This window comes from Geotrypetes seraphini, chromosome 4, assembly GCF_902459505.1.
Source record: "Geotrypetes seraphini chromosome 4, aGeoSer1.1, whole genome shotgun sequence".
In the NCBI taxonomy this organism is placed as follows: Eukaryota; Metazoa; Chordata; class Amphibia; order Gymnophiona; family Dermophiidae; genus Geotrypetes; species Geotrypetes seraphini.
In genome coordinates this window covers 98,475,232-98,497,284 of record NC_047087.1, presented here as the reverse complement: position 1 = coordinate 98,497,284, position 22,053 = coordinate 98,475,232, and the positions used below count along the sequence as shown (strand labels likewise).

General features: G+C 42.0%; 1 long non-coding RNA gene across 2 annotated transcripts in view; it reads right to left on the bottom strand.

Annotated features, from left to right (window-relative positions):
* LOC117359887 overlaps positions 1 to 22,053 on the bottom strand; it is a 45,147-nt gene that overhangs the window by 12,958 nt on the left and 10,136 nt on the right. For both annotated transcript variants that reach the window (XR_004539319.1, XR_004539318.1), the window contains exon 2: positions 17,022 to 17,165. This is a non-coding gene — a long non-coding RNA (uncharacterized LOC117359887). The remainder of the gene's footprint in view (positions 1 to 17,021; positions 17,166 to 22,053) is intronic.

Below are 22,053 nucleotides of genomic sequence, written 5' to 3'. Positions count from 1 at the left end.
AGAAGGGGGGATACTCAAAAACCCTCAATCAAATTTTTAATGAACTAATGGTAGTATTGAATAAATCCACTTTTATTTTATGATTGTGCATTAGTAGATATCTACACTGTCATCCGTTGCATTGTGGGCAGTCCTTCATTTCAGCATTTAGTGAAGGATACAGAGCATGTACAAGCACAGAAACAAGCAGAATTAGATCAGACTAGAAAGAGGAAAAGAATATGCAGAAGCCTCCCTCTCACAAAATATTCATGCACTTAATTTAAAACATAAAGCAAAAGAGATTTATTTTAATCAGTTTATCTACTCAAAATATGATGTCTGTCCACTAACAGAAGCCTCCTGGGCCCTCTGGTAGAGAGAGAACATCAGATCCTCGTATAGGCTGCCATAAAACTCTAAAATCGGTTACGATTCCCAGTGCACAGAGCATCCATAGCCTGGTACCAATGACAGGTATGGTAGTGTGACAGATAGCTTGGTTTCTACATCCTTTATGGACATTGGGCTACTCTTTGGAGTGTGCCACACCTCAAAATCAGACTAGTAGGTTTCCAGGGTTTATCGATAAAGGCAATTTTAGGACTAATAAAGATAAAAGGTCTAGTCATATAAGCAAAAATGTTGCTTATGGCTGGTCATCTCTACAATGGCTAATTCTGAACTCTGAACCCCACCTATCTAAGGTTTCCTGCTTCTAGAGTCAACTTCAGTTGATTCGCAGGGGTGGAGAGAAGAGTTTTTGGGTGTTTGTTTCCAGCAGGAAGGCAAATATCATGCTGCAGTTTTAGACCAATGACTAAGAAAACATCAGCCTATCCTTGGGCACTCCTGCCTTCTTGTGAATTTAATTATTGTAACAGAGCGCATCAGTGCAATTTCACAACCAGGCATCTTGGCTGGCTGACTGCCAACTCCTTTTTGTCTAGGCATTATTCACCGATGATATTGTAATAATACCTGGGGAACTTTTGTGGTTTTCCTCACCCTGAGATTTGCAACCGATCAAGAATTTGATATAGGTGTGGGTGATTTCCCAGTCATAATTGATGCAGAATATAAATTTCTTATAAACCAACATTACAAAATACTTGTGTTTTACCTATTACTGAAAATTCATAAGAATATGCAGAACCCGCCTGGATGTCCAATAGTCTTGGCTGGAACTTCTAGAAAAAGTCTGAAAATATGTGGACCACCACTTCTGGGAATGCCTCAGGTCTATAAAATCTTTACTAAGAGACACTGCAGTTTTTATACTAAAGGCGTATTTGCAGTTACAAAGAAAACAATATGGACCATTCTAATATACTGGAGAAAAGATTATTGGCCCAGGGCTACCCAGTATCAACCGAGGCTTTTTTTCTTCACATATAGTGTGCTTTATTGGTAAAGAAAATTAGACTAAAACTCCTTTTCAGTCTGTATTTGGATATACATTGTTCAGTGTGGTGGTCTGCATAGTGTCAAGCATAATTTTCTATTTTTATTTTTGGTATTATGAATTATGCTTTTCATTTGGATATAGTATGATTTCCCAGTCACCAAAAGGCAAATCGTTTTTAAGTGTGTTCAATGTTAAGATGCACCATTTTTTTCAATCTGAAAATCCATATCTTTTAAAAACCTAAATATACCAAAACTCTTCATCTTCATTAGGAAAGTACATTTGAACAACAGCAAACAAGATCAGGGATATACCTAAAAACTTCATATACTGTAGAAAATTATAATTTCTTACATATTTCTTAATTTGTATATTGCATTCCTCATAGAAAATACTGTAATTCTAAGCAGGTTGCAACATGGTAAGTATGAATACAGCAAAAATGAAAAGTATAACCATATAGGGGTTGATATTCAGCCTGTGGCATTACCCCAGATGTTCAATGCTAGATCATTTATAAGCATTGGCTTTGAATATCTGGCTTTGTGGCCAGCTGTCTCTTCTGTGGTTAAGTGCAATATTTAGCACTTAACCACCTAAGCAATACTTTATAAAGACAGAACTGACTTTTATGTGGTGTGATATGGCTGCCTAACTTAGGCGGTTAGGTGCTAAATATCATCAGATAACTGCGAATGTGCCAACTCCACCCACAAAATAATCAACTTTCACTTTTGTGGTCTATGGTGAAATTCAGCAGCACTAACCAGATAAGTGCCACTGCATATCAGTGCATTGCCTCACACAAGTGATTTAACCAATCGGGTGGCCAGTTAAATTGCTTTGTATATCAATTCCCCTTAGGGCCCAATCTTCAAAAGAAGCTGAGCTCTGAAATTTTGGCACCTTAGCTAAGCCCCTATGGGAGAGCTGAGGGAGAGATGCTGGACCAATGGGGAAGGAGGAGGATGGAGAGACACTAGACTTTTTTTTTGGTGGGGGATAGAGGAAGAGAGAGGCACAGGATCCTTTTGGGGGAAGATGGAGGAGATATGTGGGCTAGGGAGGGAAGAGAGAGTGAAATATGCCAAATTGTAAGGAGGATATAGGTGAGAGAGGGGGAGATATACTGGACCTGGGATAAGGGTGCAGGCGGAAGGGGAGAGGGGAGGGACAGAACACAGAGAAGGGATGCTGGGCATGAAATAAGCTTAGGACTGGGAACAGAGGTGCAATGATGAACATGATGGGTGGATAGAAGCAGGGACATAGATGTCATAGAAACATAGGAAAATGAAGGCAGATAACAAAAATGGCATCTAATGGAAAGGAAGTGGTTCGAAGCACTCCATGAATGTCTCCAGTAATGGAGAAAAAGCGTTAGGGGAAATCTCACTGTGAACTTGCTCTACTAGGTTGCTTGAAGCAGTACCCCTCAGAGAATTTGATGCCACTCTGAGCTCAGATTTGTAGATTGCTCCATCTCCACCAGTAATGGCATCTCCAGCATGGAAGCAGCAACCTGCAGCATTGCAAAGTGCTGAGCCAACTACACAAGAGTGCACTCAGCTGTTTGGAGAGATGGCATTGTCTGGAACTTCTACAACAGAAACAACATTGCAATTAACTCAGGTATTGGGGCATGAACTGAAGCCTTTAGATGTGGTAAGATTGCCTTTAGATATCAGGTAAGATTTGCCTCTTTACAGATTATTCCAAAATCTGCAATAGAATAGACAGCCAGGATGGTGTGTGAATAACATGAAGAAAGACCTAGCAAAGCTTGAAGAATGGTCTGAAATTTGGCAGCTAAAATTTAATACTAAGAAATGCTGGTTGCAAAATCCCGAAGCAACAGTACAGTTTATGGGGTGAAGAATTTATGTGCACAACAGAAAAATGTTTTAAATAGCATGGGGGTGGGCTAGTGAACCATAGAGAGGAGTAGCAAGTCCCATAAGCCACTCTAACCTCTACATTCATGGTGGAAAGTGTAAGCCCACCAAAACCCTACTCTACTGCTATATAGGTGACACCTGAAGCCAAGAGGGCTATTGGGGTTGTAGACAGTATAGTGGGTTTTGGGAGGCTCACCCTAACCTAAAGGAATTTCTGGTGAGAGGTTTATCTGGCACCCTTTTTGTGAGTTCACAGCAGTGCCCTGTAAGGTGCCCCACTGCTCTGTTGCCATGTCTGGATGGCCAGTCCATCACAATGCTGGTCCCTCCCACATCCAAATTGTCTTGTTCTGGATGTTTGGGACTTGGATGAAATTGTGGTCAAAAATGTAGTATAAAGAAAGATGTACTGAAAGATGGGGACAGATATAGGACCGATAAAGATATTCAAAAACAATTTGTAACTTTTTTTGCAGCATTGTATAGTGGGGAAGCATTGCATACTGGCTCTGAGATAACAGATTTTTTGAATATAGTTCCGTTGCCTAAGCTATCTGTTTTGGAACAAGAGGGGTTGGACCTTCCACTTACGGAAGGGGAAGTGGCAGGGGTCATAAGGGGTCTAAAAGGGGGTAAATCTCCAGGGTTGGATGGGCTGCCGAATGTGTTCTATAAGACTTTTAGGGAACAGATTATTTCCTTGTTGGTAAGGGTTGGTAATGGGGTGCGAGATGGGGGTTCTCTGCCTTATTCTATGCGAGAGGCAGGGATCACGGTTTTGCTAAAACCAGGAAAGGACCCAGAGCAGTGTGGAGCATATCGTCCCATCTCCTTATTAAATGTAGATGCCAAAATTTTGGCAAAAGTGTTGGCTTTGAGATTGGGAAGGGTGTTACCGGGACTTGTCCATGTTGATCAGGCTGGTTTTATCCAGAGGCATCAAGTGGGAGATAATATTTGTCGAACATTACATTTGATTTGGGAGGCTCAGCAACATCATAGTAAAATGGTATTACTCTCTATTGATGCTGAAAAGGCCTTTGATCAAGTGAGTTGGGAATTTTTGTGGGCAGTCATGGAAAGGATGGGAATAGGGGGAATGTTTGAGAGGTGGATACTGAATTTTTATTTAGGGCCCAGAGCTTGTATTAATATTAATGGGATTTATACAGATTTCTTTAATATCTCCAGAGGGACTAGACAGGGTTGTCCACTATCTCCTTTACTTTTTGCTTTGTATTTAGAACCCTTGGCTTGTTATGTTCGGGAATTGGGGATGGTTAGGGGAATTCATTTGGGGGGGAGAGAACATAAACTAGCGCTATTTGCGGATGATATTCTGTTATATGTGAAGGACCCGGAGGTCTCCTTCCCTGAGCTCCTAGAGGTGTTTGGGAAATTTAGAGGTTTGTCTGGCTTTACGATCAACATGGACAAGTCCGAGTTTTTGAACATTTCTTTGGAGGAGGGGGAGGCACAGTGGTTGGTTGATAACTTCCCAGTGCGGCGAGCAGGGGATCATATTCGTTATCTAGGTATTTTGATCCCAACTGATTTATCGCGTCTTTATGACCTTAATTATTCTAGGATAGTACGATTAGTGCGGATGGATATGCAGACTTGGAAGGGGCTATGGTTATCTTGGTGGGGACGTATCGCGGTTATCAAAATGAATATCTTACCCCGTTTATTATTTTTATTTCAAACACTCCCCATTGCGGTACCTAAACGACTATTGCATAAGGAAATTCGCTTTTTTATTTGGCAAGGGAAGCACCCCCGGTTGAGTCAACAGGTGCTTTGGTCTGCTCGGGAAGACGGGGGTAGGGCACTGCCAAATTTGTATTGGTACTATGAAGCGGCACAGCTTCGCTTTATACTTGATTGGAGGATAGCGATATTTAAGCCTGGAGTTCAGATAGAGCAAAGTTATGTTCCTCATTGTGCCCTGAATACTTGGCTGTGGACCTCTTTGTCGGTTTCTGAGCACTTGCAGGGACAAAGGAATCCATTTTTTTGTCATCTGGTACGGGTTTGGGGATCTCTGTGTCAAAAGGAGAGGGGTGATAGAGGGGTTTCTACTCTTGCTCCGCTTGTGGGGGAACCGCGGTTTTTTGCAGGAATGGAAAGGGGGGCTCTGTTAATTGGGAGAAATCAGAGATCTTCCCTTTAAATGATAATATACTTCCATCAGATTTGGCTCATTTTCCTTTCTCATGGTCACATGAAGCTGTGAAATACTTGGGGATTTTAATACATAAAGATTCGGTTCATGCTCAAGATCTTAATATATCTAAAGTCAAAAATCTAGTTCTAAACACTACATCTCGATGGACTCCACTCTTTCTATCCTGGTGGGGTAGAATTGCATCCATCAAAATGACTCTGGCCCCTCAAATTAATTATATCCTTTCTATGCTCCCTCTGTTATGCCGGAAATCATTATTTCATTGGCTAAATATGAAAATATCTGAATTCATTTGGAACAAGAAAAAACCTCGAATTGCTCTCGCCAAATTGAAAGCCTCTAAGATCAACGGTGGTCTCAACTTTCCTGATTTCTATCACTATTATATTGCTTCATTAGCCAAATATGGAGCTTACTGGCTCACTAACTCCTCCACTCAAAATCTTCCCACTCAAGTTCTTCCTGCCTGGTTTGAAATGGAATGTTTTTTATGTACGCCTTTACACATCTCATGCTTACTAACGGTGTCAATACCAAGGCACTTAAAGAGATACTCTTTATTGGGTGCAACGCAGCATGCTCTTTATCTTATAGATACATTGACTGAAATCTCAGTTAAGGTTAGCCCACTCATGTCCCTTTGGAACAATCCCAAAATTCAAAATCACGACAAATCTCTATCATGGAAAAGGTGGCAGCGGGCAGGTATATGGTTTGTCCATCAATTGTCTACCCTCAACTCGTTAATTCCATTCGATATACTGTGCTCTACATACTCGCTGCCTCCTTCTACTTATTCACAATGGCGTTCTCTCACTGGAGTGTTGCCGTCTTTACATATACGATTTGACTATATGACTTCCAAAAATACTATTTACAACTGGTCTTCTCTGTCTCTATTAAAAGGCAAGGCGATATCATCCTTCTACAATATTTTAAGAGATCACTCCTTCACTTTTTCACCTCACTCTATGAAGCACTGGGACGCTATACTTACCACTCCGCTTTCTGACATTGATTGGGAGCTTTTCTGGTCATCAACAAATCGCCCGCTCTTATCTTCTAGAGTATCACAATCAATGTACTTCCTTATGTGGCAGGCAATATGGACCCCACTTCGCATGTGGAAAGCTAACTTAAAGCAAGACTCTGTTTGCTGGAACTGTTTGAAAGAGGAAGGAACTCTTGATCATATGTTATTTCATTGTACTCTAGTCCGCTCTTTTTGGACCTACGTCTGGAACACCATACAATCTATTACTAACTGCTCAGAAGAAATCTCTATAGACATTGTAATCCTTCGCTCTCAACACCCATGTTTCACACAATCAAATTGTCCACCCAAACTCATTGATACCATGTTGGTGACTGCCCTCATGCACATTCTAAAAAATTGGAAATCACCCTCGCTATTAGATTATACCTTTTGGTGGAACTCTCTGAGTATGTATCATAGATTTGAATCCTACGCATATGAGAAGAGAGTTACATTCCGAACCTGCATGAACTTGAAATACAACAAATCTCCATGGTCATTCTTAGATTCCTATGTACGCTCATCTTCTTAGACACTCCTGTTATCCTTTTCTTCTCCTCTCTTCTCTCTTTCATTTTTCTTTCCTTTTTCTTTCCTGCTCTCTCTCATCTTTATCTTATATATCCCTTACATACATTTTTAATAATTGGAGCCTTTGCTCCTATACAGTTAAACATAGATTTATATATTTTATATACAGAAAGCTTTATTTTGTTTCTATGTACTTTAAATGATTCTTGTATCCTTTAAAATACTTAATAAAAATTATTGAACTTTAAAAAAAAAAAAAAAAAAGGAAAGGGGTGCTTTTCGGAGATGGGAATCTCAGGGTGTTACTATATTTAGGGATGTACTTATTGGGGGCTTTTTGCCTACTTTTGCGGGGTTAGTGGCTAAAAAGCCAGGATTGGGGGTGAATTTTTTGCCTATATGCAGTTGAGGCATTTTATGATTTCAGTTGGTTGGGATAAGGGAAATCCTCAGGGATCTGAACATTTGGAAAATTTATGGGTGTTATTGAGTAGAGCAGTGATTCCCAACCCTGTCCTGGAGGAACACCAGGCCAATCGGGTTTTCAGGCTAGCCCTAATGAATATGCATGAGAGAGATTTGCATATGATGGAAGTGATAGGCATGCAAATTTGCTTCATGCATATTCATTAGGGCTAGCCTGAAAACCCAATTGGCCTGGTGTTCCTCCAGGACAGGGTTGGGAACCACTGGAGTAGAGTGCCGAGACCGATTTCCATTCTCTATAAATATTTGCGAGGTAGGGAGGTGATTTCCCTTCCTTTCAAGCTGCAGTGGGAACGGGACCAGTTTTCTGCAGATGATTGGTCCCGCATTTGTGCTGAGGTCCAGAGAGCATCTCATTGTATTTTAGTCCAAGAAAATGCATATAAAATCTTAACACGCTGGTATTATACACCTGAACAGGTACATCTTATGTATCCTTTGGTTCCTGATTCTTGCTGGAGATGTGGTAGGGGTCCTGGCTCCTTTTTGCATATTTGGTGGGAGTGTGGGGTGATTCAGAAATTCTGGGTGCTTGTTACTCGCTCTTTGACAGTGTATCCAGGATCCGATACAGCTCGTACCCCAGGTGTGCCTGCTTGGGTTGCATAATGTTAAAGATGCTCCTTGGCAGACAAAATTAGTCCGAATGGGGTTGGCAGCAGCCAAATGTTTGATAGCACAGTATTGGAAGAAGTTAGTTGCTCCACCAGAGGACGAATGGTTGATAAAATTGCGAAAACTTGCCCAGATGGAATGTTTAGCTGCTAAGCATTATGGTTATTATGAACATCAGAAGTGGACTTGGGACCACATTTTTCATTGTATTTGATCCTATCTTTCTGTTGAGTGGGAGGGGGGGTTAGGGGGTAGGGGTAGGGTGGTTGTTTGGGAGTCTCTTTGAAGAAACAACAATGGGACTTCCACATAGTGAGTATCTTGTTGATGCTTTTCTTGTTTTTCCTTTTATTTTATCATATGATGGGTTGTGGGAATGGAGTGTAATAGTGAAATGTTTACTTTGTATGCTATATTGAGTGGCTGTAGGATTCTACAATGCTGTATTTGTGGTGATTATATTATTTTGTCTTTATTATAAAACTTTAATAAAAATTGAAAAAAAAAAAAAAAAAAAAGAAAGATGTATTGGCAGTCTGGACAATCAACCGCCTGAACATCCAGAAAGACAAGTTTTGAAAACAAAACTTATTTGGACGCGTGGAGGGGCATAATCCAAAAATATTTTGGACGTGTGGAGGGACATAATCAAAAGAAATGTCTAAGTCCGATTTGGACATAAGGCTCTAGTTGCCCAAAGTCAGCAGCGGCAAAATGTTCACTCGAAAAGTACATCCAAAATAATTTTTTTCCGTCACTACGGAAGTCCCAAACGCCCAGAACAAGACCTTTTGGACATGGGAGGGGCTAGCATTGTGATGGACTGGCCACCCAGACATAGCAACAGAGTAGTGGGGCACCTTACAGGGCACTGCTGTGAACTTCACAAAGAAGGTGCCACATAAACATCTCACCACAACTCCCTTATAGGTCATGGTGAGCCCCCCAAAACACACTATACCCACCTGTCTACAACTCCAACAGCACTTATGGATGCAGATTCCACCTATATAACTGCAGAATAGGTTTTGGGGGGTGTTAGTGGGCTTACATTTTCCACATTGATATAGTAGTTAGAGTGACTTATGGGTCTTCCTCTCTATGATTCACTAGCCTGCCCCCCAGGCTATTTAAGACACCTGTGTGCAGCTCTACTAGGCTTTCCTATAGCAGGTGCTGATGTTCTGGAGGCAGGTATGTATGTTTTTATTCTGAACCTGCAGTGGTTATCTGGTCACTTTGGATACCTTCCGTTTAAGCAGTCTCGACAAACCTTCAATTATCCCTGCAGGACGACTAAGTTTAGGTCAGCCTACATCCCGCCCTATCCACTCCTCCAAAAACACCCCTTTCAGCACTAGGTGTACAGCGGGATTCAGAGGCCTAAAAAGTCCATGGATGCATCTAAAAAGTCGCTTCGATTATCAGCACTTGGTCGTCCTGTCTGACTTAGGCAGGTTTTTAGACGTTTCAAAGTTTTGATTATGAGCCCCATAATGTATTCCAGAGGAGCAAGTAGATTCAAGGTGGGTGGAAGAGACAGGAGGTAGATAAAGCAGCTGAAGTAAATGATCTTCTAATCAGGATATTCAAAAATGGTAAAACAAAGGAAAGCGCTAAACAATCCAGGAACCTTGTGAAGTTAAAATGATCATATGCTTTAAAGATGACATAAAGGTATTTAATGCAAATTAGGCCTTTCTAACATATTATGAACCATTCAATTCTACTGCCTGCCACCTTCCAATGGCCCATCAACTTCCTCCTCCTTCCACCCACACAAACACACACCTCTTCCCCTTTTACACTATCATTGTAATTATTTTTATAATCCAGTTGTAGTTTCTAATATTGCCATCTTTTGCTCATATCTGTTCTGAAAGAAAGGCTGTAGGACCCGAGAACTAGTCCAGAAATGAATTAAGTTATTAACCTTTGTGACAGGGTCACTAAAATGCCCTAGCGATTTGAGTGCTCTGTGCCACTGTTGTTAATTCATAGCTGATGGTAATGTGTATTTATGTGCTGCAGGGATTCCACTAGACCTGGTAGCTATGAAGAAAATAATGTGGGAGAGTGAAGGTTGATGACTTCCTTACTGGGAAACAGACACGGGGAGTTATAGAGATATGATGAAGTCATGCAAAGGCATATTGGGAGGGAAAATTGTCTTTTTTTTTGCCTCTTTTCTTACATCCTGAGACAGGGAGTGAGCTCATTTAGGCTTTCAGAGGTTGGGCTCTATCTACTAGCTTGGTTAAGGATAGCTTTCTTTACTGACCCTCCCCCCCCCTTTCCCCTTTTACAAAGCTGTGTGGCAATGGCACAAGAGCATTAATTCCCAATGCCTTCAGTGTGATTACTGCAGGCTGCCGTGGTAATTGGCTTTGTAAGAGGGGACTTGAATTTGTTAGCATGCCTCATCAAAAACCCTGAAGTATGTTACAACAATTACAAATAAATAACCCCTCCATCACCCCATTTTACAGTAAATATACCCAACTTTCCCTCTAACCTGTCTCAATAGAACCTTTTCCATGCTTGTAGCTCTCCTGAATTGCCTTGGTATAAAATCATGCTTGGACTGACCAAAAGCAATCTGCTGTGCATGCTTACTACCAGCAAGCAAGTTAATATTTAGAGAGCCACAGGGGAAGGGAGAGACAGATGAGAGGAACTAGTGTTGGACTAGGGACTGGAGAGAGAAGGGGAGAAACTAACAGAGAGGAGAAGGAGAAAGTTTTGGACCATGTGAAGCACTAGATGTGAGCTCAGAGGCTGGGGATTTCGGCACACTGTATCTGCAGCGCTCTGGCCCAGAGCCTCACCTGGTCACATGGTTGAACTGACCCTGGATGCCAGATAGAACAGGGAACCCTCTATCTATATCCCTTCTGAGAATTTGATGAGAAAGGAGATACTGGGTTGTAAGGGCCCAATTCTAAAAATGACACCTTACTGCCGCCTAATTAAATTAGTTTAATTGGCGCACTAATTGTGCCAATTAAAAATCAATTAAAATGCTATTATATAAATGGAGGCACCTAAGAGTGCCTCCAAAAAGAGCACTGTTATCATGCCTATGGAAGCGTCTTATGACACCTAATGCCACTGCAGGCATGGTTAAGAACATAAGAATTGCCGCTGCTGGGTCAGACCAATGGTCCATCGTGCCCAGCAGTCAGCTCACGCGGCGGCCCTCTGGTCAAAGCCCAGCGCCCTAACTGAGACTAGCCCTACCTGCGTACGTTTCAGTTCTACAGGAACTTGTCTAACTTTGTCTTGAATCCCTGGAGGGTGTTTTTCCCTATGACAGACTCCAGAAGAGTGTTCCAGTTTTCTACCACTCTGGATGAAGAAGAACTTCCTAATGTTCGTATGAAATCTATCCCCTTTCAATTATATAGAGTGCCCACTCGTTCTCCCTACCTTGGAGAGGGTGAACAACCTGTCCTTATCTACTAAGTCTAGTGTACGTATACCTGCCTGCATTCAATGCTTCCAGAAGATCTTAGACTCGCCAATTTGAATCTTGGAGTTTAGCCATAATGATTGGCACATGGATTTTTCTACTGGAATATCTGTTAAGTTGTTAATAAATTTCAAGGTTTTCCAGGTGTCAAATAAAATACTATTGTCCTTAACATATCTGGGTAACTTGATACTCAACACATGAAACAACCGTAATGGAGACATAAGTTGCCACTCTAAGTAAAGTCAATCAGGGAGATGTTCCATGAGCTCTGGAAGGATCCAATACATACCCTGAGCAAACTGGAGACAAAAATTAAAAGAATATAAAAAATAACTATAAAACGCACTAATTTTTATGCACAAAAAATTGACTCTCCCAACACCAACATTAGAAATCTTTTTAAATTAGTAAACAATCTTTACGATATACAGGCCTTTTCCCGCCCCACTACAGACTCCCCACCATTGGCCGATGCTCTGGCTGAATTTTGTAACAACAAAATCAACAACCTAAGATCCATCCTATTGGTCACCACAACCAACCATTTGAACTACCCAGTTGCTCAAACCCAGGGTAGACATGTACTGGAATAATTTTTCTATCCCCACCTGGCAACAATTCTGCAAATTCTACTCAAAATATGTTGATTCTTACTACAGATTAGACTGTTGCCCACCAAACATCGTGAAAGCCGCCCCGGTCGCCTTCAAAGCCAAGTTACACAATTGGCTCTTTTCTCTATTACTGTCGGGTACATTTCCCGAGGAGTTAGGTCAGATATTGATCACACTGATTATAAAAAATTCCAAGGAATCTATTAAGTTGACATCGAATTACAGACCCATTGCGAGCATTCTCTTATTTGTAAAGCTGATGGAAGGTTTGGTAAACCAGGATTTAGTAATGTACCTGGATAAACTCAGCATACTACATGATAATCAGTCAGGTTTTCATTCTGGGTTTAGCACAGAAACAGTTATTGCTTCATTGCTAGATTCCCTCCTTAATTTATTTAGCCAGGGTACAAGTGCGCTAATCCTGCAGTTAGTTTTGAGTAGTGCCTTCGATTTAGTCAATCATGTTATCCTAATTGACTGTTTGGAGACAATTGGACTCTCCGGTAATGTGTTAAAATGGTTTCAAGGTTTCTTGACTAAACGATCGTACCGAGTCTATAGCGATAATAAACAATCCTCCAGCTGGGTAAAACAATGCAGAGTCCTGCAGGGTTCCCCCCTATCCCCCACACTGTTTAACATTTACCTAGCCTCATTGGGGAATCTATTGCAAAGTTTAAAAATCAGGTTTTATATCTATGCCGACAACATCACCATAGTTCTTCCCCTAACAAGCCTGACTTTTGAGACAAAGAATTACCTGGCATCAACTTTAAAGCAAATTGAATCATGGATTGCCGAATTCAAACTGAAACTCAACTCAGAAAAAAACAAATTCTTCCTGGCGAGTCCAAATGACAAAATCAAAGATACTTCAATTTCCTTGAACGGTCAGAACTTTCCTATTGTCGATTCCATAAAAATTCTGGGAGTGACGCTGGACCGTTACCTCACTCTAGATGTTCACACAGAGTTACTAGTTAAAAAAAAGCTTCTCGACATTATTGAAACTAAGAACCATCAGAAAGTACTTTGATGCAGCATCATTCCGCTTACTGGTGCAATCTTCCATTTTAAGCCTGCTCGACTATTGTAACATCATTTATCTGGGGTCTTTCGCAAAACCATTCAAAGACTCCAATTTATACAAAATTTGGCAGTTTGACTGATTTTTGATATATAAAAAATGGGATCATATAACCCCTTACTATCAAAAATTCCATTGGCTGCCCCTAGAAGCAAGAGTGTTGTTCAAATTTGCCTGTCTTTGTTTTAAATCTATTCTAGGTTTGGCCACATATACCTGGTTTCCCATTTTAACTTGGATTGTTCCACCAGGCCTACATGCAGAGTACATATGTTTAGCCACCCAACAATAAAAGCCTGCCGATACAAAAGATACCTGAAGGTCAACAGAACGGTTGGCTGGGTAACATCATTAAGCACTTCTCATCCTATCTTAGCTTTAGAAAACTAGTTAAAACAAACCTATTTAACAGATTTGTAACCAAGAACTCTCAAAGCCTTATCCCTGTATTCTACTTACATGTACTCGATGTCCCTACGTTGTGACTATTACTCTGACTTTCTCCCTCTCTACATGTATTCGACGACTTCATTGTAATTATTTTCGCTGATTGTCCAGCTCTTCTTATTGTAAACTGCCTCGAATTACTATGGCTTTGGCAGTATATAAGAATAAAATTATTATTACTAGTGTTTAAGCCCGTTACATTAACGGGTGCTAGTAAAGCCTCCTTCCCTCGCATGTCCCCTATTTTCAGCCCCTATTTTCAAACCCATTTTTACCCCCCTCAGCCCCTTCTCCAATCTTTTCCTTTACAGCCACAGCTCCCTTTTCTCACTAGCAGCATTTCCCTCTCCACTCCACTTCCCTGTGCAGTAGCAGCAAAAGCATACCCTCCCCCTCCATTTTCCTGTGCAGCAGCAGCATTTTCCTCCCCCAACCCATTTCTCTGTGCAGCAGCACCTCTTCCGTGCTACCCCTGTCCCTCTTCCCTGCTCCCCCGGTCCCTCTTCCCTGCTCCCCCTGTCCAACAGCACCTCTTCCCTGGTCCTCTGGCCCAGCAGCACCTCTTCCCTGCTCCCCTGGTCCAGCAGCACCTCTTCCCTGCTACCCCTCAATGCCTTCCAGACTTTGTCCCATCCCCACCCTCCAAAGCCAGCTTGCCTGCCTGCCATCCCCCTGTGCAGTAGAACTCTCTCTACCCCTCCCCCCCACCAGCAGCACCTCTTCCCTGCTTCCCCTATCCAGCAGCACCTCTTCCCTGCTCCCCCGGTCCAGCAGCACCTCTTCCCTTCTCCCCCTCACTGCCTTCCATACTTTGTCCCTCCAGCACCCTCCGAAGCCAACCTGCCTGCCAGCCATCTCCCTGTGCAGTAGAACCCTCCCCCCCCACCACTATCGCCACCGTGCAGCCGACCCCACTGACCCTTCCACCGCGAGACAATCGTCAAACCTCCCAACTCCAGCAGCGGCCGCATCACACTAAAGACACTGCTTTGCGGCCTTCCCATGCTCTAATTTCTTATGGCGTGCGCCGGGAAAGGGTGCATGGGGGGAGGGGGCGACGACGGTGACAAACTTACAGTGAGGGAGGGAGTAGAAGCGCACATGCGCACTCTTGCCGGCGGGGCCCTACAGCTCATGGATAATGGAACCACACAGGTAACAGTGTGCATGCGCACTTAGAGTTTTATTATATTAGATTATTGATGGTACCTATAAAAGTTTGGGAAATTTACCCCACCCACCGCAATTGGTTTTTGTAAAAATACTAAAGCAATACCCAGCCAAATAAATTTGGTGAGAATACTATTAAATTTCTTATGAAAGGACCCCTGAAAATAAACTGGCAACATATCCATTTGGTAGCAAACCACAGGCAAAATCATCATTTTAACCGTTTGGACTCTTCCCCACCAAGACAGATGTAATGGGTTCCATTGCTCACACATTTCTGAGAACTTTAGCAATAAGGATTTTTCATTTACTCTCATTGTATCTTCCAGTGTTTGGTTTTTTTAATCCAAATACCTAAATATTTTATACCCTCTTCCTTCCAAAGGAAAGGGAATGAGTCAAATAATCCTTTTGGACAGTGTACATTTAGCAGAAGAACCTCCTATTTACTCCAATTTATTTTATATCCAGAAAATTTTCCAAATCTGTCAATCAAAGCAAGTAAATGCGGAATGGTAGATTCTGGATTCCTCAAATGAAGCAAAATATCATCTGCATAAGCAAAGACCTTATATTCCCAACCTACATAAAGAATACCCTGTATCTCCTTTGTCTGTTAAATGGCCAATAACAAAGGTTCCAGTACAATATCAAAAAGCAAAGGAGATAATGACTTCTATTGAGATGAACTCTAAAGCCCATTAATCGTATTCTTGCATAGGCCTGTTCTAAGGTTTGCCTGGGAGATAAACAGCATAGGGTGTAGGCCTCACAAGCTGTTCTATTACTAAAATCACACTGTTTCAAATATTACCTAGCAGACTGAAAACCCACCTTTTTGATATACGCAGCTTTCAATCTTTAACCCTACTCTGCCCTCCAACCCAGCCCACTGATTAACCATTCCAATTAACTATTTCCATGACAGCCTGTTTGTCTGTCTTGCCTATTTAGATTGTAAGCTCTTTAGAGCAGGAATTGTTTTCTTACTCTTTGTGACTCTGTGCAGCGCTGCGTGCATCTGGTAGCGCTATAAAAATAATTAATAGTAGTAGTAACCACTTGGTTCAGAATAACAGATTTGGAGCTGCCTGATTTATTAAGAGAGTATAAAGTGGGAAGGAAAAGTGGAACTTCTTACAGCAGTGGTCTCAAACTTGCAGCCCGCCAGGTACTATTTTGAGGCCCTCAGTATGTTTATCATAATCACAAAAGTAAAATAAAACAGTTTCTTGATCATATTTCTCTTTAGCTATAAATTACAATATTATTAAGACTTAGCCAAAAGGAAAGATTTATAAACTACTAGCTGATGCCCCGGCGTTGCACGGGTATTTAATTATAGCAATAACACTGTAAATGGATTTAAATAAAGATACTTTATAGTGGTGAATGAAATAATTTTGTTACAGCTTTATAAAAAGTAAAATATTCAAAGTATAATGTGAAATATTTGACAAAATGAATACAATTCAACTAACACAAAAATTGATTATAAACAACATTTTTAGTTTCACCTCCAGGAGCGAGAACATATACATTCTTGGGTGAACCCACCCTTCCCACGTGTGCAGGTGGGCCGCGAGACCCCCAGAACATATCATCCCAGGTAGTGAGGGATCTGCATACCAAATTTCGTTCAAATCGGTCAAGCCGTTTTTGCGTGATCGCGGCACATACACACATACACACACACATACACACATACACACACACATACCTCCGATTTTATATATATATAGATAGAGTTTTACCTCATGCAAAATTGTCATTTCTTTAATAAGACATTAACTATTTTTTCTGCGGCCATCCAAGTACCTACAAATCCAAATGTGGCCCTGCAAAGGGTTTGAGTTTGAGACCACTGTCTTACAGCCTCCTGGATGATTCTGGTCTGGCTCTAGAACCAACCTAAAAATATTACATTCTGACTACAGGTACATACTAAAATGAATACCTACCATAACATACAAACTCAAAGCTACACATATTACCGTATCTTTTTTTTTTACATTAAAATAATTGTGTCTATTGTTCTGATGTTTGCTTAACATTGTTAATTGCCTCACAAAATTACTACTTACTGTTATTGTGATTTACTGCTATTGTTATGCAGTACCCTTTTCAGCAATGGAACTGTTGCTTTTCTTTTTTTTCTTCAGTGTAGTTTATAATTAAACACTTGTGTTTTTTTCATTACATTGTAATTCATGTTATTGTAATATAATCTAAAGAAAATAATAAAGTTATTGGTTAAAAAGATTGTTAGTATAAAGGTAGAATTTTTATAGCACTAAGGCAAAATATGAACTTTTGAAACTTGTGTATGAATGTGGAGTGGGCAAGGCAGTGAACAAGGCTAAAGGTTTGTCTACAGCAGGGGTGCCCACACTTTTTGGGCTTGTGAGCTACTTTTAAAATGACCAAATCAACATGATCTACCAACAATAAATTTTTTTTAAAAACACAAAGCACACTGTATGCAGAGAAAATGCGAATTATCATTTATATTTTGGGGGGTTTTCAAAGAGGTCAAGGCAGAGGACTCTATGCAGTCACCTCAGTAACAACTATACAAAAATAGACAAATATACCCCCTCCCTTTTAACTAAACCGCAATAGCATTTTTTAGCATAGGGAGCTGCGCTGAACGCCCCATGCTGCCCTTGATGCTTATTGGCTCCCTGCGCTAAAAAACGCTATTGCGGTTTAGTAAAAGGGGGCCATAGTGCAAAATATAGACAGCAGATATAAATTCTCAAAACAGACACATTTTGATCACTAAATTGAAAATAAAATCATTTTTCCTACCTTTGTTGTCTTGTGATTTCATGAATCTCTGGTTGCACTTTCCAATATTTCTTCCCTTTCAGCCTGCTGTATGCTTCCAGACTTCATTCCCTCCACCAACTTTTTCTTCCTCTCTCCCTGCCCTCCTCCCCTTTCTTTATTTCTCCCTGCCCCCTTCTTTCTTTCTGTCTGTCTTTCTGTCTCCATGCCCCCTTTCTTTCTTTCTGTTTCCCTTCTTTTGTTCCGTCTCCCTGTTCCCTTTCTTTCTGTCTCCCTGCCTGCCCCCTTTCTTTTTCCCTGCCCTCTCCCAAGCCACTGCTTCCAGCATCGGGTAACAGGCCTCTAAACCACCACCACCCCAAGCTCTCCCTGCATCCTGACGCAGAAGTGCTGGGCCGAACAGCCTTCACCCCCGACATCAATTCTGACATCGGAGACGAAGTTCCGGGCCAGTCAGCCAGCGATTGGCTGACCCGGAACTTCCTCTCCGACGTCAGAATTGACGTCGGGTGGGGAAGGCTGGTCGGTTTGGCGCTTCTGCATCGGGAAGCAGGTAGAACATGAAGGCAACGCGATCAACTCGCGTTGCTTTCGCAATCTACTGGTCGAGCACGATCAACCTTTTTTTGGCACTCCAGGTCTACAGCATTTAATACTCATGCACTGGTTCTAGTTAAGAGGAATCTACAGTAATTCTACCCCCTCTCTTACTGGAGAAAAAAAGACAGATACTCCCCCTATGATCTTAACTTAAAGATACTGGGATCAATATTCAAAGTGATTTAAAGGGCCAGGAGAGGTCATTTGTCTGGGCTAACCTTGGATATTCAGAGGCAATACGGTTAGGCCTGGATTCTTTATACGGCGCCGATATTGGCAGCCACCTAAAAAGTGGCCACTGATCGCGTGTCAATCACGTGATAGCGGCGTAGAAAGAATCAAGCATCCGGGATAGATGTGTGCCGGAAATGTAGGCCCGGGTTTTCAAAGCCTACATTTCCAGCACCTATCTATGCCGTGAATCACGCCTAATGCTACTCCCAGCAATAGCCGTGTCTATAGTGGTGTTAAGCACCGTAAAGCACCTACATAGGCGCGATTCCGGCACTTTATTGTACTGTTTTTCATCATTTTAAATGCTATTTCTAAATTAACTTAGGTGCCTACCAGCGCCTTAGTTTCATCGCCCTTTATAAACTATCCCCCTTAGTGCCGAAGCTAGCTAATTTGTGGGCAGTCGAGGGGCAGAGCTAGCACTTTTGTGATTAAGTGCTGATATTCAGTGCTTAACTAAATAAGGTAACTGCCTAACAAGGACTGCCTATGCCCTGATAGTCAATATCAACGCTTGGACGTGGCCCAGCATTGAATATCCAGGGATAATGCCAGCAACAGCCAAAATAAAAAAACGCTGACTACCGCTGGCTGACACTTCACCCCACTCAGAAAAGCATGTCAGAGTACAGGCCTAAAACCCATCTCCCGTGCTTCAGCTAAAACGAGGAGTGACCTAGTGGTTAAAGCTGCTGCCTCAGCACCCTGACACTGAGTTCAATCCCAGCCTATGACTCTTGGCAAGTTATTTAACCCTCCATTGCCCCAGGTACTACAGTTAGACTGTGAGCCTGCCCAGACAGATAAGAGTACCTGATTACTATTCAGTGTATTGTAAACCCCTTTGGGTGAATCTCTTCATAAAAAGGCAGTCAATAAATTCCATTAAATACATTCTATAACTCAGTGCGTAATGAGGCATGCTGAACAGTGGCATAGAGAGGGTGAGAGGCACCTGGGGTGGTGGTGCCCCTCTCCCCAATCCACCTCCACATGCTTCTCCTCCGTCCCCATCCTACTGCATGCACGCCGCTTTCCTTCCCCCATACCTCTGCAAAATTCCTGGTGCGAGCAGCAACCCCCAAGCTACTGTCACTCCAGGAAGTGACCTCAGAGGAAGAACCGACACTGACGCTGACGTGACAGCAAGTTGGAGGTTGCTGGAATATTACAGAGGTATGGGGGAAGGGAAGAGGCATGCATGTGCGGCAGTGGGGGGGGGGGGGGGAGGTGGAGAAGAGGATGGGTGCCTGCCCCTCACCAAAATACTGCCCCACCCTGCACCCCCTTACCATGCCACTGGTGCTTAGCATCTATTTTATATTGGCACTTGGAGGCATGCCTTAGCCACTCTGAAATACTAACATAAAGGCTTGTTGGCATACTAAAACTTCAGTGCTTCTACTGTACTTACACTATGCAGCATGTGCATCATGTGGCCTATGCTCCATTCAAGTGTACATCTCCCTTTGCAAGTACACACTAAGGGCCTAATTCTGTATAGTGTGACCAAAGTTGCACACGCAAACCTGTGCACATTGCTGATTTGTGTGCACAACTTAATTGTTTAACAAGCTAATCAGCACCGGTAACTGGCAATTAACAACAATTGCCACTAATTAGAATTTGCGTGTACAGTTTTCTGAGCATAAAGTGATGTGCGTAAATTCTATGTGACTCTCAAAAGCTATATTGCACTGATGGGCTACATATTACTACAGCAGGAAAAAGAAACCTTGCAGAGAAATTTAGACAATATTTTTCCAGGCATTTAAACTAGAAGGTGGGGGTGGTGTATGTACGAAGGACAATTATAAAGACCACCCCCGGCAAAAGAAAAGATGTGATAGTAGTAAAGGCTGCAACATAAGCAATATCAGCAACTCATTTCTTAGTATTGCAACGGAAAGTGAAACGACACAAAAATCCATACGAAGAAGGAGATTATCGCTGAAAAATAGCTGGAAAGCGATGACCACAAATGCTCGCAGTCTAAGCAACAAAGTTCATGATCTGCAAGCCCTGATATTAGAGGCAGATCTAGATATTGTTGCTATCACAGAGACATGGTTCAGTGAATCACATGGATGGGATGCAAACATACCGGGATATAATCTTTTTAGGAAGGACAGAGATGGTCATAAAGGTGGAGGAGTAGCTCTCTATGTAAAGATCAATATCCAAGCGACCGAAATGCAAGGGACCTGGGGAGAGGAAGAAGCGATATGGATTGCTCTGAAAAGAGAAGATGGAACTTCTATCTACGTGGGTGTAGTCTACAGACCTCCGACTCAATCGCAGCAAATTGATAAGGATCTGATTGTGGATATCCAAAAGTTTGGAAGGAAAGAGGAGGTTCTGCTGTTGGGAGATTTCAACCTGCCGGATGCGGACTGGAATGTTCCGTCTGCGGAATCGGAAAGAAGTAGGGAGATTGTGGATGCCTTTCAAGAGGCTCTGCTCAGACAAATGGTGACGGAACCCACAAGGGAAAAAGCGATATTGGATCTGGTCCTCACAAATGGAGAGAGTATCTCTAATGTTCGAGTGGGTGCTCACCTGGGTAGTAGCGATCATCAAATGGTTTGGTTTGATATAACGGCTAAAGTGGAGAGCGGCCGCACGATACTTAAAGTCCTAGATTTCAAACGTACGGACTTTAATGCAATGGGAAAGTACCTGAAGAAAGAGCTGTTAGGATGGGAGGACATAAGAGAAGTGGAAAGACAGTGGTCTAAGCTGAAAGGAGCGATAAAAATGGCTACGGACCTTTATGTGAAGAAAATCAATAAAAACAAAAGAAAAAGGAAGCCGATATGGTTCTCCAACCTAGTGGCTGAGAAAATAAAGGCGAAAGAGTTGGCGTTCATGAAATATAAAAAAACCCAAGAAGAGGAGAGCAGAAAGGACTACAGGGTGAAACTGAAAGAAGCCAAGAGAGAGATACGTTTGGCGAAGGCACAGGCGGAAGAACAAATGGCTAAAAATGTAAAAAAGGGAGATAAAAATTTTTTCAGATATATTAGTGAAAGGAGGAAGATAAAAAATGGAATTGCTAGGCTAAAAGATGCTGGGAACAAATATGTGGAGAGTGATGAGGAGAAAGCAAATGTGCTAAACAAATACTTCTGTTCTGTGTTCACAGAAGAAAATCCTGGAGAAGGACCGAGATTGTCCGGCAAAGTTACACGAGAAAATGGAGTAGATTCTGCGCCGTTCACGGAGGAGGGTGTTTATGAGCAACTTGAAAAACTGAAGGTGGACAAAGCGATGGGACCAGACGGGATCCATCCCAGGATACTAAGGGAACTCAGAGAGGTTCTGGCGAGTCCTATTAAAGACTTGTTCAACAAATCTCTGGAGACGGGAGTGATTCCTGGGGATTGGAGGAGAGCGGATGTGGTCCCTATTCATAAAAGTGGTCACAGGGATGAAGCAGGAAACTACAGGCCGGTGAGCCTCACTTCAGTTGTTGGAAAAATAATGGAAGTG